This window comes from Choloepus didactylus, chromosome 7 (assembly GCF_015220235.1).
Source record: "Choloepus didactylus isolate mChoDid1 chromosome 7, mChoDid1.pri, whole genome shotgun sequence".
Classification (NCBI taxonomy): Eukaryota; Metazoa; Chordata; class Mammalia; order Pilosa; family Megalonychidae; genus Choloepus; species Choloepus didactylus.
In genome coordinates, this window is record NC_051313.1 from 40,598,688 (window position 1) to 40,609,072 (window position 10,385).

The window sequence follows — 10,385 nt, forward strand, 5'->3', positions numbered from 1 at the left end:
GGCGTGCGTCCTTTCACACTTTCCTCAAAGTGTATACACACACGCCAACTTACATACACAGGTGCAGTGAAGCCTGAGTTTTGGCCTCTCCAACCTTCCCAGTTTGTGATCACATTTTAGCCTGTTCCTTCATCGTTTGTGTTTCTGTCACGCTCAGCATTTCTAGAGTAACCAGGACCCAATCTGCCAGATAAACAGGATGACAAATGTGGAGAAGAGACAACAGTGCAGGTGGACAGGCTCCCTGATGCTGCCTGCTTCCTGAGACGCCAGTGGTCACGTTTATCCTGATGCCTGAGCCCCTCTCGGAGCTCAGCATGTTGGGTGTGTGAGGATCGAAACACCAAGAAACCTGTGTAGATCCTGGGGGGTGAGGAGAAGGAAAGCAGGTTCTGCAGACTTGGTGCCAAGCAGGATACACTGGGGAGAAGATGGTTGTTCTCATTTGATGGCTGAGAATATTCCAGAGACTATTCAGTGAGTGGATTATTCAGGACTCTGACTTCTCCACATCCTCCTGCTGAGGACAGTGTCAGGGCTCATTAGCACTTCCACCAGTGCGAGCCCTTGCCGGAGAAGAGGCGAGAGCAGTCGATTTTGCCACTCATTAGCGACTCTGGACAGACACTAGTGGGAAGATTGAACCTATTGGCAAAATGAAAGTTCGCTTCTCTGAGGGCACAGTTATCCATTCTAGTACTTTCACCAATAGCTGTCACCCAGACTTGACTGCTGGTCTCACGGAGCCACGTGCAAGGCAATATTTTTAAAAGTATTTGCTACTTTACATGATAACTCATGGTTCTCGATTCAGTGGACTGCAGAAGGAAAAATATCTCCTGTAAAACAGACACCACAACCACCCCAGCTGTTGTGTTAGGGTCCTGGCCTAAAGGTAAAGGACCATGTTTGATAAGAATTGAAGCTGCTTCATGTGGAAGCACAGCAGTTTACCAAAGACCCCATAGGGGCCTACTCTAATTGGCCTTACTTGAAATTTGTATACTATTTTACAGCTGGCAAAACACTTACCTCTCCTTCAATTCTCACAACTCTGTCAGGTTATTAGTTTTCTTATCTCCATCTCACTGATAAACTGAAGGCTACAGAAGTTAATTGAATCGCCCAAGGCCACATCAAGTCCTGTGCTCTTTCTCTGACACCAAAGTATACAGTGGGAGCTTAATAAATAGTGAAAGGAAGAGCCATGGTTTGATGAAGTAGGGAGTGAAAGTGACACAAAGAAAATCAAAGCCCATCTTGTACTCTAAGGGTGAATAGTAAATTTCAATCAGATTGGTGATCCAAGGACTGAGGGCTAAATTGCAAACTCATCTTCGGGATATGTTAGGTGGCCTGTTGGGTTTTTATAAAATGTTTGCCCTTAGTGCAAAAACTTTAACTTGGGGATTCTTTGCAAAAATTTATGTCAATTTGCCATGTAAATTAGTCAGAATACTTCCTTTTCTGAATGAGTAAAAACTTGGATTTTAAAATATTTTCCCAGAATTTTTGTCTATTAGCTATCTTTTGTTTTGTTTTTAAGCTTAGACAAAAAAAGTTTTTTTCAGTTCATAGAAATACAGGCAGTTCCTCTCAAGGTAATCATTTGTTCTTTGTTAAATGATCACTTTTGATATTTTTTAAATGTTGTTGGGAAATGAACTTAAATATCCACATGATTAAAAGAAACTCCGAAATTAGGAATTTACCAAGTTCAGACATTTCTGAGAAATCAGAGGCACAAGAACTTTTGTTTTTGAAAATTAAGCCTGTCTCTCACATTATTCAGTTCATTTTTGCTAATCTACAGAGCCAATGTTTTAAACCAGAATGTACAATTTCTTATGGTGTTTATTCTCCTTTGCAGAAACGGGGAACAAAGTGTTAGTAAAGATTATCAGAAAAATTGCCAAAAATCTAGAAATGGGAAAAAGAGATCACTGAGCCCTTTCAATGGCATGCTGTCTAGCAGACCCTTTGTCTTTCTATGATCAGGCAATTTGACAACTCTATAGGAGTAGAAGTTGAAGAAAACTGAGATTAATGCAAACGGCTCTTATTCATGCAATATAAACGAATGTTGTCCAATAGAGACATAATTGTTTTCTGCCCTGTAGAAAGGATACCCCAAACTATACATTTTATTTTACTATGTATCATTAGCCAGTTTTGTATCTAGTAGCAAATTCATTTCAGCATTTCAGAATTCCTGGTTGTGTGTATTCTGTTCTTCAAATCTTCTTTGAGCCAGTTTTAGCATCTTATTGGTTCCCTAATTAATTAATGAGTCAAGATATTTGATATTTGTTCATTTTATATTTGTGTGAGAGAATGATTTTATCTTTTTGAAAATTGTACCTTAACAAGACTCAACTAAAAATTGATTTCCCAGCCTCCACAGTGATCTCTCCCTTTTCTGAGTAGCTCTGGCATTTACAGCCTATATCCCTTAGCTGTACTCGAGTAGAGTTACCAGATTTAGCAAATAAAAATACAGGATGCCAACCTAAATTTGAATTTCAGATCAATGATAAATAAATTTTTAGCATAAGTATATCCCATGTAAGGTTGTATAAACTTATACTAAAAACTTATATATACTTATATTTTAAAAATTTTGTGGTTGATTTGAAATTCAAATTTAATTGTGTATCCTATATTTTATCTGGCAGCCCTACAGTCAGGAAGTAAATCAGCTGCCCCAAGGTGATAGAAACAGTAACAAGAGTTAAAAAAAATGCTCACGTATGTAGAGTACCAGAAGCTATGCTAAGCACTTTTATCTTCTCAACCACCATCTAAGGTGGGTACTATTTTACCCATTTTATGGTAAGGTAACTAAGGCTCATAGAAGTTAAGCAACATGCCCAATGTCTCACAATTAGTTAAAGGTAGGTGCGCCAGTTTGTATATTTATGTCCCCCAGAAAAAGTCATATTCTTCAATACATTCTTGTGGGGGCAGATGTATTAGTGTGGATTGGGTTGGAACCCACTGGTTCAGTGTCGATGTGACCCACCCAACTGTAGGTGATAACTCTGATTGGATAATTTCCCTGGAGGCGTGGCCCCACCCCTTCAGCGTGGGCCTTGTTTAGTTTACTGGAACACTATATAAGCTCAGACAGAAGGAGCTCATAGCGAGCTGGAGTTGAGGCAGTCATTTTGAAGACGGCTGTTGGAAGCTGATGCAGACATTTTGGAGAACAACATTTTGGAACACAACCTAAGAGCAAGCCACATGTCTTCCCAGCTAACAGAGGTTTTCTGGATGCCAATGGCCTTTCTCCAGTGAAGGTACCCTTTGTTGGTGGACACTTTGTAGCCTTAAGACTGTAACTGTGTAACCAAATAAACCCCCTTTTATAAAAGCCAATCCATTTCTGGTGTTTTGCATTCTGGTAGCAATAGCAAACTAGAACAGTAGGTCTGTGTGATTCTAGGGTGTGTGCTCTATGCCACCAAGCTGCATTGCCTCCCTAAGTCTCTCTGGAAGTACTTACAGAGAGGAGGGATGGCTGCCCATCAAGGGGTGGCCAGTGATGGGCAGAAGAGATTCCTAAATTCTCATTCAATTAAACTATTTTGGAATGTGAAGCCCTGTATTCTACCCTTTTCTCCCATGTGTATTTTTCTTTATCTTTGAGGATCACAACTCTGCAAATCTGTCTTCTACCTCTTGTGTCCATACAATACCTGCCAGATATTGTTCAATATTTTTGGTGAATAAAAATACTTTGACCCTTAAGAGGTGTGTGTGTACATGTGTCTTGCAAAAATAAACATAGGAAGGATAACTAGAAACTAGTGAAACTGGTTACCTACAAGTGGTTGGTAGAAAGATGTAGGAGAGAAATGGGAGGGTCTGACTCTAGTCTGAGAATACCATTTTATCTAGTTTTAATTTGGTACTGTGTTAATGTTTTACTTATTTATAAGTATAATTAAACCAATTAGGATGAGGAAAAACTGAAATTGAATTCAAACAGAAATAAATGCCTGGGTTTCAAATGCACAATATGATTACACAGAAGAAAAAAAGAGAATGAATTCAATTAACTTTTTAAAAAGTATTTATTTTTAATTGTGGTAAAATATGCATAACATAAAAATCATTTTAACCATTTTAAGAGGACAATTCTTTGACATTAAGTATATTGACAATACTGTGTAACTGTCATCATTATCTATTTCCAGACTATTTTCATCATCCCGGAACAAAACTCAGATCCATTTAGCAATAACTCTGCATTGTCCATTCTCCCCACCTCTGATAACCACTATTCTGCTTTCTGTCTCTATGAATTTCCTTTTTCTAAGTATTTCATAAAAGAGAAATCATACAATATTCACACTTTTATTCCTGACATTTCATTCAACATGATGTCTTCAAGTTTCATCAATGTATTCAGTCCCGATTAGGCCACAGTCAGCCCATGGGCCTCCAATTTGAGGCCTCTGGTACAGAAGAGCAGCTTGTTTTCTCTGTTCCCAGCCGGGCTTTCTGTAAGCTAGTGTGAGCAGTTTTCAAGGCACACCTGCTCCAAGGCAATCAGCCCTTTCAACCTGTGTGTGACGCTCCAGTTTCTCTGTGGCTGACATTCAGGCACACAGAGGTGAGGGAGGTGTGGATGGGCATCTGGAATTCTGGCTGCTGGGTATTTCTAAGTAGCTACCATTTACCTGGTGCCTCTTTTCATGAACAACAGTGCTAAATTTATTCCTAGGAATTTCATTCTTTTAGATGCTATTGTAAATGGAATTGTTTTCTTGATTTCCTTTTCAGATTGTTCATTACTGATGTATAGAAACCAACTGACTTCTGCATGTTTATCTTATATCCTGCAACTTTGCTGAATTCATTGATTAGTTCTAGTAGCTTTTTTTTGTGGATTCTTTGGGATTTTCTATATATATAGGATCATGTCATCTGTGAATAAAAATAACTTGACTTCTTCCTTTCCAGTTTGGATACCTTTTATTTCTTTCTCTCGTCTGATTGTTCTAGCTAGAACTTCCAGTGCAATGTTGAATAACTGTTGTGATAGTGGGCATCCTGTCTTGTTCCTGATCTTAAGGGGAATGCTTTCAGTATTTTCACTATTGAGTATGATATTTGCTGGGGTTTTCCACAAATGCTCTTTATTATGTTGAGAGCATTCCCTTTTATTCCTAGTTTTCTTAGTGTTTTTATCATGAAAGGATGTCAGATTTTGTCAAATGCCTTCTCTGCATCAATTGTGATGATCATCTGTTTTCTTGCTTTTTTACTTTATTATATTAATGTGGTATATACTTTTATGTTGAATCATTCTTGTATTCCTGGAATAAACACCACTTGGTCATGGTGTACAATCCTTTGAATATACTGTTGGATTTGGTTTGCTAATATTTTGTTGAGGATTTTTGCACTTATATTCTTAAGGGATATTGGTCTATAATTTTCTTTTCTTATGCTGTCTTTATCTGGCTTTGGTACCAGAGTAATGCTGGTCTCACATAATGAGTTAGGAAGTAATTCCTCCCACTTTTTGGATGAGTTTGAAAAGGACTGTTGTTAAATCTTTAAATGTTTGGTAGAACTCAGCAGTGAAACATTCTGGTCCTCAATTTTTCTTTGTTGAGAGGTTTTAAATTATTAATTCAATCTCTTTACTCATTATAGGTTTGTTGAGGTTTTTTATTTCTTCTTGCATAAGATTAGGTAATTTGTATGTTTCAAGGAATTTGTTCATTTCATTCAGGTTTTCTAATTTGTTGTCATATAACTGTTCATCATAACATCTTACAACCCTTTTTGTTTCTGTAATATCTGTAGTAATGTCCCCATTTCATTCCTGATTTTATTTGTGTCCTTTCTTTTTTTTCCTTTGTCAGTCTGGATAAAAGTTTGTTAATTTTATTGATCTTTTTTTTTAAAAAAACTAACTTCTGGTTTTGTTGATTCTATTGTTTTCTATTCTCTATTTCATTCATCTCTTTCTAGTCTTTAGTATTTCTTTCCTTTTACTAGCTTTGGGTTTAGTTTGCTCTTCTTGTTCTGGTTTCTTTAGGTGTGAAGTTAGGTTATTGATCTGTGATCTTTTTGTTTTCTTATATAGGCATTTAGACCTATAAATTTCCCTCTGAGCACTGCCTTCTTGTGTCTCTTAAGTTTTGGTATGTTGTTTCTGTTTTTATTTATCTCAAGATATTTCCTAATTTCCCTTTAGATTTCTTCTTTGACCCATTGGTTGTTTATTTCTGTGTTGATTTCCACATATTTGTAAGTTTTCTTCTGTTATTGATTCAAAGCTTTATTTCCAAGAAGATACCTTGTATGATTTCAATGTTTTAACATTTATTAAGATTTGATTTGTGGCCTAAGATATGGTCTATCCTAGAAAATGTTCCATGTGAACTTGAGAAGAATATATATTCTGGGTTCAAGTCCTCTGTTTCCTTATTCATCTGTTTAGATGTTCTATCCATTACTGAAAGTGCCATATTGAAGTCTCCAACTATTGTTATAGAACTATTTCTCCCTTCAATTCTGTCAATTTTTCATCATATATTTTGGGGTTTTGCTGTAAGATGCATGTACATTTATAACATATCTCCTTGCTGGGTTGAAACTTTTATCAAGATATAATATCCTTCTTTGTCTCTTGTGATCTGTTTTGATTTAAAGTCAAATTCAATCTTGGATTGGGGGAAATTTGCCATAAAAGGAATTTTGGGAACAATCGAAAAAATCTGAATGTATATTAGATGAGAGTTTTGTATTAATTTGTTTAAATTCCTAAAACTACTGTGGTTATAAAGAGAATATCCTTGTTCTTTGAAGATATATGCTAAGACATTTAGGGGTAAAGGGACATAACGTATGCAACTTTCATATGGTTCAGCAGTAATAATGATAGTAATTACATAGAGACAGAGAGAGAGAAAAAAATATGACAAATATTTATGTTATGTTATGTTAATGTGATATGTTAAAGTGATATGGAAAGCCACTGTATAATCTTTACAACTTTTCTCTAAGTTTGAAGTATTCTTTTTAAATAAAAAGTTGTGTTTTTGTTGTTGTTGTTATTGTTGTTTTGATGTATGCTGACCCTAACCTCTCCACTGGAGAGAAATGAGGATTAGACACTAGAAAGAAGGTATGGAGTTGCTAAAGGATTTAGACTGTTGGCAACGTACATGCTGCTGGGAGGGTGGGTCAGCAGGGAACTAGAAACCTTTTCTGACGTAAGTGTGTCCTGGGGCCTGCTCCCCAAGTTGTGTTGGGTTGAGTTACCCAGGTGAGCCATGGGATCTCTGAAAAGAGGAAGGTATTTTCCACACAGTTGCTGTACCAAAAATTTGGCAGTCACCCTCCACTCCTCTCCCTCATTCGATCTTTCAGTGAATCACCAAATCCTATTGATTCTCCTTTTTTGCTTTAACTCAAATTGATCCCTATCCTCTCCATGTCCTCTGCCAAGGTCCTCGCTTCCTTGCCAGCATTTCTGCCTAACTTCCTACCCAGTCTCCTGTCCATCCGTAGCACCTTCCAATCCAGTCTTCCCACCTCAGCCAGGTGCACAGCAAATGAAGCCCGGCTCCTCCATAGGGCTCGAAGGAGCACCTGGTTCAGGTGCTCCCTCAGGTCGGCGCATCTCCTGCTTCCCTACCACTTCCTACTTCCCCGTCACCTTCCCCTCTACTCCCTACACTGCCTTTGCCCCAAAATTCTGAGCTATTTCTAGTTTCCCAAAATACATTATTGAGGTCTCTGAGGAGACCCCAACAAAATGCCTTGCAGGCATTTGGTAGTCAGATTTCTCTGCTCCTCTAATTCTTTTATTTTTCCATCCTATAAAATTTGATAAGCTTTCTCATTCATTGCAGTCTCTTCTCCAAGTCTCTTCATCCTCTGAGTTTCTATATATTTATTTTTATTCCCTTATTCTCATTTTAGTGGGGTTTCAGGAGGGAGCAGAGATAAACACTCATATTCAATTTGCCATGCTGGTTGGAAAGTTCATTTCACGTTCCCTCTTTGTATGCTTCTGTACTAACACAGTACTCTAACCCTCTGTTACCTGTCTACCTCCCCTTGTGGTCTATTGCTTCCCTAAGGGCAGCGGCCTCTTGGCATCTCCAGCCCCCAGCTCCCCTAGCAAAGAGGGCATGTAACAATTATTTATTGAATTGAATGGAACTTTCTTTGCATAATTGTTGCTGCCCATTGGAAAGTTGGAGAATATAGTAAATGATCTCTTAAGGAGATCTCTTAAGATCTCTTAAGATCGTAATTCTCCCATACTCTTTTAAAGATAGTCCTGATGAAAGGAGTTTTTCAAGATTGAAGCAGAAATAGCAAAATCTACTCATATAGTGCCTTGTTTAGAGTATGTACAGCTTTTTCTGACTCAGAGAAGTGCTTATTTTACTTAGAAGTAATTGCTTTTCAAAGGCTGGCAATTCTCATTAGTTCCCAGGTGAGTGAATCTAATAAGAAAGTCTCCTGACTGAGCTAGGAAAAGTAATAGAACAAAATGTATAGTGGGTTTTTCCACCTTGCAAACAAAGTAGCTCCTGTGCTATACATAATCGAAACTAAATTGGCATGCTTTATCTAAGATACATTTTATTCCATGAGAGCAAAGAGAACTGGGCATTCAGGGTAGAGATCTTTGAGGGCCAAAAAAGAGCTGGGTGGAGCAGGTATTTATCTCTCTTGGGAACATAATGCTGGCACCATTTTGCTGTATCTGGGGAAGACTTCTGAAGCAGCCTAAAATTCTTATCTTCCTGTACCCTGCTTCTAGCCTTAACTTTGGAGACTATATTTGTAATCAAATAGTTGCAGACAATTGATGTGGGAAACTCCTGGGAAGGGTGACTGGAAATGAGTGAAATGAGCTTGCAGTTGAGGCTCCCACTCTTGGCCAGAAGTTCGCAACCTTGGCTGTACATTGGAATCACCTGGTTTTTCTTTTAATCCTGCTGCCCAGGCATCCCTAGTTTTTAAAGCATCCCGGGTAGTACCAATGTGCAATCTGGGATGCAGACCACTGCTCCAGGGATTTTTCCTGCAATACTTGCTGATGAGGCTGCCTTTTTTCAGCTCTGCCTAACCTTTGTTGAAGCAGGTTCTGCACACGTGCACTCTTGCTGACTTCTGAGAATTTGGCACTGGCACATGTGAATTTTATTCCTGCTCCTTCATTTACTGTGAAGGAGAACAGCTTCATCTGTACTGAAAACTCGAAAGTTAATAAAGGAAAGGAACATTTGGGGGGAGTGTGTGTGGATAAGAGGGAGGTTAACATTTAATTTCATTTTTCAGAAGCAGTTTTTGTATTTATCAAAGTAGCATGTGCTTATTTTAGAAATATGAAAGCCCCCAAAAAGCACAAAGAAAATCACCAAAAAGTCTGAGAAAACAATGGTTTGATGAATGCCTTTCTAATTTTTTTCTATGCATCTATAAATATACATATGTATTTTATAAGTGTGGAATTATATGGTTTTGTAGCTTGAATCCTTTATTTAGCAATATATCATTAAATATATGTTGATAAATCTATATCAATAAATACATACTAATAAATATATCCCATTAAGTAGTCCTTTGATTTTTAATGGCTACCTTTTATTCCTTTTTAGGGAATATACCACCATTACTTAACCAATCACCTATAAGAGAATGCTGAATGGAACTTTTTATATTGCCTGATTATTGGGGCTAAAACCAAAAAGCTGAGGACCAGAGGCCCAACCTGTCTTATCCTATGGAGAGCCTTCAAAAACATCCCCACAGATTGAGAAAATCTTCTTGACCAAAAGGGAAGCAAAATGGAACAAAATAAAGTTTCAGTGACTGACAGATTTCAAATGGAGTCGAGAGGTCACGCTGGAGGGCATTCTTATGCAATATGTATATATATATATATATATATATATATATATATATATCCCTTTTTAGTTGTTAGTGTATTGGAATAGCTAGAAGGAAATACCTAAGACTGTCGAACTGCAGCCCGGTGGCCTTGATTCTTGAAGACGGCTATGTGGCTATATAGCTTGTGCGGTGTGACCATGTGTGCTGGTTTGTATATATTATGTCCCCCAGAAAAATCCATATTCTTTAATGCAGTCTTGTGGGGGCAGATGTATTAGTGTGGATTAGGTTGGAACTTATTGGTTCAGTATTTCCACGGAGGTGTGGCCATGCCCATTCGGTGTGGGCCTTGATTGGTTTACTAGGGCCTTATAAAGCTCAGACAGAAGTTGCTCATAGCTAGCTGGAGCTGAGACAAACATTTTGAAGACAGCTGTTGGAAGCTGATGCAGACATTTTGGAGAACACCATTTTGAATCGCAACCTAGGAGCAAGCAGACACTAGCCAC